We start from the raw sequence: 8,474 nt of genomic DNA, 5'->3' as shown, positions 1-8,474 counted from the left end.
CGCCCTGCCTCCCGGCTGGGAAACAGGCGGTTCCCTGCTCCTGCCCGCCTCCCCGCCCCTCTGCCCTTGCTCAGCCCGCCCGGGGCCATTCTCCGCCACTCAGCGGGAGGAAGCGGACAGGTTGTTCCTGCAGGTCCCCGGCTACAGGGACGGGCCCGTCTTTCCTGAGCTCCCGAGAAGTAAGAGGAGAATCCCCACTGGGCCTTTGGGGGCTGAGCCCCGGCGCGGAGCCTCTCGGCGGCTGCAGCGCTGAAGGCCCCCAGCAGTGCGGAGCGGAGACACGGGCCGCGCGGGCTGCTTGAGCCGGGCTGTCTCCAGAGGAACAGCTTGGGTGCACATAACTCTTGTGAACTCTCCAGGGAGGTGACCCCAAGGACTAGCCCAGCAGCTCTCCCAGCTCTACAGCTGGCCCCATAAAACCTGTCACAAAAAACCCAGCAACACCCCTCCCCCAAAAAACAAAAACCCACAACAAAAACTAGCCTTGCCTCTCATACACCTCCTGGACCATCCCTGCTACATAACACTCCGTGGGCGGATTCAGGACTTGGAAAAGGGGGGGTGCAGATGGTCAGGTGCATTACATATAAAACAACATATTATCACATATAAAACATCACATATCAAACAACAGATTTTTCACCAGCAAAAAAGAAACTATAGCAGCTTTACTATCAAGCTAGGAGCCCAGGGCTGTATTATTCAGTTTAGGATGGAGGCAAAAACAAACAGATTTTCATTGGAAGCAGGCAAAAGCAATCTGCAGGGCTGTGAACTGGAAGCTGCGTGACTAGCAGCAGCTAACAGACAGCAGAATTGCAGAACAAAGGACAGCTTGATTCATGGAACATCAAGCCCAGTAAAAAGAAGAGAGGGTGGTTAACAGCTGTAGAATGAGTTTAGAAGAGATCAGGTAGATTGCAATGAGCCAGGAAGTCATTTGACTCCCTCAGCACTGCCTGACTTGTATTGCTGCTGCCACTGCCGCAGTTGGTCTTAAACTTTGGGTGGAGCAGGGATCAAAGGTGCAAGTGCCCCAATACACCTGCACTGGATCTGCCCCTGCAACACCCTACCCTGCAATGAAGACAAGATCTGAGGAGCTCACAAACTCCAGAGACAGGTTTGGCCAGGTCAGAGAGTTTATCAGAAAAAGTTCTATGGAAGCCCTTTCATCATCCTCGCGTGTACACCAGAAGTGGAAGCTATATAAAAACTAACTTAAAATACTATTTATGCTCCTTATGATCTTCAGCCATCGTGTCTTCAGTAGGAAAATGGTATATGGCTTTGGATATATATTGGAAACATACTGTTTTCAAGACAGGGAATTGAATGAATGTTAAAAATTGGAGGTGAGTCAGTAATTTTTTCCCATTGACTTAGTATTGAAACAATATCCCATCACAAAGCCTTGTGCTGTAAAGCTGTGTACCACTGGTGAGGCTGTTTTTCCAAAAGTGGCTTCCTGGCCTTGTTGATCATTAATAAACCTAAGGCTTCTCTACAAAAGAACAACTGATCTTGATCAAGGCAAATCTGAGGAATTGCATTCTATCCATTTATGTTTTTATATCACACCTAAAGGTCTATCTAACCTCCCCTTACAGTTTCACGTAGGTATACTATCAGTTTTAGAGAGCTTTCATACCTTATACCTTTAAGATACTGTGTGTAAGTGTAACCAGACTGGGATGTTAACAACATGCACCCTTATTCTATCCAACACATTTTAGTCTCTTCAATAAAATAATTATCTAAATAGAGAAACTGTTCCACTCTGATATTTCTAATATATCAATGCTAAATGTACTATTCTTGTGCTCTGCTTGTCCTATTTAAATATAGAATTACTGTTTAATCTTGTTTCTGTCCACAGCCCTGATGACTTTGCTGGCATCTGATAAATTAATTACATTAATTACAAGGAAATGCCCTGCTGAGATTTCTGCTGCTACAATTATGCAAATAATATGGTGAATGATGTTGTTTCATCTTGGAATGTATAGAACAAGTGGATTGCACAGAAGTAAAGTATGTCACACCAATAAAGACATAAAAGTTAATGGCAATAATTATATGCATTAACAAAACATGAAAACCTTTTATTGTTCCAAGAAGTGATCACAAATGAGACCTGTTGACATGTCTTGACAGGTTCCAAATGGAAGCATTGGGTGTGCTATACCTGTTCTGAAACAGAAGTTTAGGGTTCATGATTATCAGTTTAGGTCCTTTTTTCTTCACAATCTTTTATTTTAGGAGAGATTAACTATTGCTAGTGAAGATTTGTAGGAACACTATGCAGAAGTTAGTATCTGGTCTCATACGCCAAGATGACAGCAAGTACGCCTTACTACTTTTGATTTGTGAATATTCCATCATCCCAGTCTAATTATTGTGCACACTATGGCGACAAAGGGAAAAAAATCAAGGTTTTTCTGTAAAGGAAATTTAATATATTTAATATTGAGAACTCTATATCTGACTGGGGTAAACTGTATCTTTATAGCTCCATGCAGCTTGTGTCTCTCCCCATGTCAAAAGTAGAATACAGTCCCATCTCAAGGTCCGTTGAAATCAATGGGAAACTCCTTTTCAGCAACCTTTAAATAAGGCCTCTGTGGCAGGCCACTGTTAGTGCCTGCTACTTTAAAACTGAAGCCAAGCAGCCAGCAGGTGCTTGATTGCAGGGGCCATTTTAGATCTCTGGCCGCCCATATAAACAGGGCAGTTTGCTACTGACAGGTCAGGCAATAATATTGCCTTGCTAGAGGGCTGTTTGGGGGGGGTATCCTGGAGGTAAGGGAGGAGCTGTAGGGGATGGTTTGGAGGCTCCTGGTCCTGGGCATGACCTAAAACTGCACTCTGCCAGTAGTGGGTGGCCTGGTGGGGCTCTCAGGAAATGCCAGGCCAGTTATTGTGCTGGTGAAAAGTGGGTAGGGGTGCCTTAACCCTAGCCTGAGCCCTCACCTTCAGGTGGGTTATGTAACATTGGAGGTAGGGGCTAGGCATGGCTGTGGCTGCCTGAGCCCTGTGGGGTACAAGACCCTGAGGAGTGAGAGTGGGGGCCAGGCACAGCTATGGCCACCTGAGCCCTGTGGGGTATAGGACCCTGAGGAAAGGTAGTTGCCAGGCATGGCTACAGCCACCTGAGCCCACCGAGGAAGGAAGCCCTGTAGCCCCAGTGAAGGGGAGTAGGCCTAGGTATGTCTCTGGATGCCTGAGGCTGTAGTTTAGGCCAGAGGCTGAGTAAGGGGAGCTCTGCCTGAGAGAGAGGGGCAAGTCCTGACCCTGGTAAATCCTCCACTGCTGGGAGACTGAGTATGGGTTGAAAAGAAGAGCTATAGGTGAGCACAATGACCTGTAGCTCCAGGGGGAGAGTGAGAGTCCCCATGAGACCCTGGAGCACCAGTCATGCTGTGGGATAAGAATGCCCTGGTGAGGGGTGGCCCTAGAAAGGGGGCAGAGAGGAGGGACCCCAGTGTGGGGAGAAGAACCAGAAGGCTGGGAGCCCAGTATGTTTATATGTATAGAGTTGCCCCAGAAAGGGCCAGGGCAAGCTTAGACCTGGTCGGGTAATTGGCTGGCCACTACCCTGGTGAGGGTTGCGGGAGAGACCCAAAAGACAGTACATCTGCCACCCAAGGTATGAGCTAGCTAAAGCCTATGGCTGAAGGGGCTGTTCCAAGACAGCAAGGCAGTATACATTTTCGATGCATGAAAGAGACCCTGTGAGAGAAGGAAGAATGTGAGACTCCCTAGTGAGAGGAGGGCGGTATGAATGTGAGTGTCTGAGGCCTAACAATGAGGCCTAAGCTTGGTCTGGCTGTAGGCTGGGAGCACTATGGCATCTTGATGTCATCTGCGAGGCTTGGGCTGTGGTATAGGGGAGAAATGGAGCCACAGATAGCGCCCCCTGGCATTGGGGCAAGAATGGGCAGCCTCCTGCCTTAATTAATATTCTAATTAATTACCAACAAGGCATGGCAGGGGAGACAGGGGGTAATTACCAACAAGGCATGGCAGGTGAGACAGGTGGGTGGCATGCCCAAAGGCAAGTGGGGAACCTAGCACTGTGGCTAGTCAGGGAGCCCCATTTTGCTACAGCCTCAGAATGCTTTTTGGCTTCCCCAAGTAAGACCATCCAAGCTAAAAGCAGTCAGTTTGGTGTCCTAACATTGCATAGAGGTATTATTGATTCCACTGTCTGTAGATTCACATTTTTGTTATCTGTACATGTCATCCAACAACAGTTACTGGAACTGGGTGGGGGGGGGTGAATACAACTACGATCTCAGTAAATCCAATTATGACAAGGCTTGAAGAATTCTAGGAATGGGCTGAAAAGGCAACTCCAAAAAATAAACAGATACTCAAGACAACAAATACAGCTGGTTAAATTTAGCTTCTCAGTTTGACACACTGTCAAGGGTGGCCAACCTGGGTATTGTACAAAGTAAAGCTATTGAGTTAATCTGGCACAATCTACCTTTGGTAAATCCATGTTACACTTTAATATATCTTCCTTTTTTCTCCATGCCTTTTAATTGTTGTCCTTCTCAATTTATTTTCTAAAAGCTTGGATATTGTGAATGTCAAACTTAGAAGCCTACTGTTGCCCAGTACACTTTTATCCATTTCTAAATATAGGCATATGCTTGATATTCTTTATTCATATGGCATCACCCTTGTTAACAGACTTATTAGAAGTACTTGCTACTAGAATGCATTTTCATTTTATTATATTTTCCACATAAGAATTCTGATGATCCATCTTGTTTTGGTCTTCATCTTCAACATCTTTGCCCTTTTTCAACACTGAAGCTAAGCATTCATTCATTCATTTATGATACCTAATGCTCATTCATACAAATGTATATTGGGGCATACCTTGATAATCATTACATTTTCCTCACTGGAGAGGGGTAGCCGCATTTCTTCTTTCCTTGAGCTCATCTTGTCTACAGCTGAATTACATTTTGGTGTTTGTTTTAATAGCATTTGCAAGGTTTAACTCCACTTGATTTTTTTTTTTGATTTATTTATTTATTTATTTATTTTTTGGTAATTCTCACTCTATGCCTACCCTTCTCTCTAAGAGTTCTCTTTGCTGATCAGTTCTTTTCCTATTCCTTGTAAGCTATCTGCCTATTCCTAATATCCTTCTTGAGGTAGGTGTTTATTCAGTTAGGTGGAGCCCTTTCCTAAAATCTTTCCCTCAACACTTGGGGTAGAGAGTCCTCATACTTTTAGCTGCTTGACTGGGAGAAATTGCAAGTCTCTGCCACATCCAAGTCTCTGAGATCCTCAGTCCAAGTGACTTTCCTAACTAGTTCCTTTGTTTGAAAAGCTTTCCTTTTGAAATCCAAACCCACCATTATGTACATGCTTTTGATTATTCTTCTTCCTAATTTTATACTGATTCAACTCCATGAACATACCACTTAAGCTTAATTTTTACACCAATCTCCTTTTATCATTTTCTCATTACTTACTAAACCCAAGTCTAAAATAACATCACCTCTTGTTGGTTCAGCAACTGTGTTTGATGAATAAATGTGTTTAGGGTGACCATACATTCAGTTTTTGTAAAGTGATCAAACCCTGCCCCCCCCCCTGCCTACTTCATGGCATTATTACAAATGTATCTAGAGATGATTAATGTCATCTGGTGGTAGCAGCACCATGTCCAAGTACTTAGGTGAATTGTTGGTTGGTCCCATTATTCTTGGCTAATTAGGCTACAGGTCAGTTAAAGCAAAATATATATGCATGCCTTTTCTCATCTTAAACTGTTATTTGGTAAACAATTACTTATTACTAAAGAGATGGAATTAAACTTGGATGCAACTAATCTCAGTACTTATGTTATATAATTATTTCAGTGTAGCCTGACCCTTTAATAAAGTGTCCCCTATACCAAATGTTTCTAGAATTCATAGAACTTCTCCCATTACCTCTTGACAACTACTTACGTAGTAGTAGCAAGGAGTTAAAAGGGCTTCAGGTCACCTGCCTCTGAAACAAAGAGCAGTGTAACAACCTTCAGCTAGTGCTTAAGGTGGGCTGATTTTAGCCCTGCAGAGTGATGGTGCCTCCTAGCTTGGCTTTAAACTAGCTGGTACACCTGTGCAGCCATAGCTGCACTCCTTTGGTTAAGAAGGCAGCCTGCTCAGAGCAGTACAATGTCCTGGAGGGTCTTGGTGCTTGGGAGGGCAAGTTTACCATGTAGCTGCAGTCTTTAGTTCTTTTGACAGCATCACTTTGGAAGTGTAGTTGTGGGGAGTTGCACATATTCAGATCTACTCCTTTAGCTGGGGGGGGGAGTTTTAAAGAGAGAGAGCATTAGGTACCATAAATCCTATCTTCCCCTCAAGCTGAATCACCTCCCTTTCAATAATTCTGATTTAAAAAAAAAAAAAAAAAAGGCTTGGAGACCAGCATCCATGCTGTGTAATGCTTGCCAGGATTCTAAAAACTGTAAAAACAATCTTTTGGGTTTTTGAGTTTTAGCTGCCAAAATCAACCTGGGCATTTGAATGGCAGGCCCCTAAATGCCTATCTTTGGCTCCAGAAGGGTGGTCAGAAAAACTTCCCGGGCAGAACCATGCTGCACCCAAGGGCCAAATGCCTGGCTCCCAAAATACAGTTTTAGGACCTTTTTTTAATTTCGGTTATTTCCCTTTGAAATTTTGGACCAAGGATACAGCCTTCACCTGGAACTTGCAAACTACAATGTGTGGTCAAACCTCCATATCTGTCCATGGCTCTGTTTCTCAGTCCAGTTGGGGGGGGCGCAAATACAAAACCATCCACCTGGTTCCTTCTGAATGTTCAAAACCTTTTAGCATCTGTTTTACAGCCATTTGCAGGAGCAGTATCTATTTAATTTCCCTGATCTCCAAAATTTTGGCTTCATACATTTAAAGTTAGAGGGAGGAGGTCAAATGAGCAGTTTGCCTTGGAGTTCAACCAACAACAAATAAATTAAGCTATGTGGTTTGTCTATAGAAGTAGGCTGATACTTGGTTGTGATTTATAACCGTCATGTCCTGATTTCTAGCTTCTTCAGAATGTTCAGCAGATACTTCCTGTATATAATTTGCAGTCCATTCAAAACAGATCTTTGCTGAATGGCATTTAATCACATACTCACAGCATATGAATGGCTTCTCCCAGCTCTACCACAGAATTGTCAACCGGAGCAACAGATTAATTACTAAACAAAAAATAACATGCTAAACTGTCAACCGACAATCCTATATGAGGAAGCACCATAAAATACATTGAAAGTGATTCTGATTCTGTTCATAGTAGGCTTATTTAGCTAAAGCAGTTCAGATCTTGGTGGCATTTAAATGTCCTTAGTGGCATACCTTAGTGGCATATTTTAATACTTCTTTCAGATGTCTTCTACACTACACTACAAACTGAGGCATGTAAACAGTTTCATTGACTTCAGTGGGTGTTTTCACCTATGAAAACCTAAACACCTGTGGGTTTTTGCAGGATCTCTATCTTCATGGTGCATTCAGGACCAATGAGAAGAGATGTATAATAAGCAAAGAGAAATACAAAGTGGTAGTTTATTAGATGAGCAATCCATCATTTCCTATTTAACAAAACATTACAACTATTGCACAGAGCAAGAAAAGAAAACAAGGTCTTGAGCATTCTGTACTGACTGGACAAATCCCAGCCCTGCTAGCTTCCGATCCTGGTGGCAATATTAATAAGAGCCCCTCCCTCTCTCATCTGCCCTCTTCTAGTAAAGGAACTAGAGGTTTAGACAATTTGAAAATTACCTATTCTGAAGCTATTTTGGGCTGCACCAGGATAAATCCATCCTCAGTTTTAATGTTCAGAACTTGGTTATACTGTTGGAGGAAACAGTGTTCGTGACAGTCCATAACAGGTTTCTTCTGAGTCAGCAGCGGACTGAAAATGTTGCAAAGGAGTTCCTGGTGCTTGCAGCATTCCTCAGAGGAGAGGCCTAAACATGTACTGACACACCTATTAATAGCCCATAGCATCCTTGAATTCCATATTTAGAACAAAAGTGCAAAGAATGATTCCACTTTTCTGAACAAGTTTCATAGATTCATAGATGCTAGGGTCGGAAGGGACCTCAATAGCTCATCAAGTCCGACCCCCTGCATAGGCAGGAAAGAGTACTGGGTCTAGATGACCCCAGTTAGATGCCTATCTAACCTCCTCTTGAAGACCCCCAGGGTAGGGGAGAGCACCACCTCCCTTGGGAGCCCATTCCAGACCTTGGTCACTCGAACTGTGAAGAAGTTCTTCCTAATGTCTAGTCTAAATCTGCTCTCTGCTAGCTTGTGGCCATTATTTCTTGTAACCCCCGGGGGCGCCTTGGTGAATAAAACCTCACCAATTCCCTTCTGTGCCCCCGCGATGAACTTATAGGCAGCCACAAGGTCGCCTCTCAACCTTCTCTTGCGGAGGCTGAA

The sequence above is a fragment of the Alligator sinensis genome, unplaced genomic scaffold (assembly GCF_000455745.1).
Source record: "Alligator sinensis unplaced genomic scaffold, ASM45574v1 scaffold541_1, whole genome shotgun sequence".
Lineage (NCBI taxonomy): Eukaryota > Metazoa > Chordata > Crocodylia > Alligatoridae > Alligator > Alligator sinensis.
Note: the sequence above shows the minus strand (reverse complement) of the source record.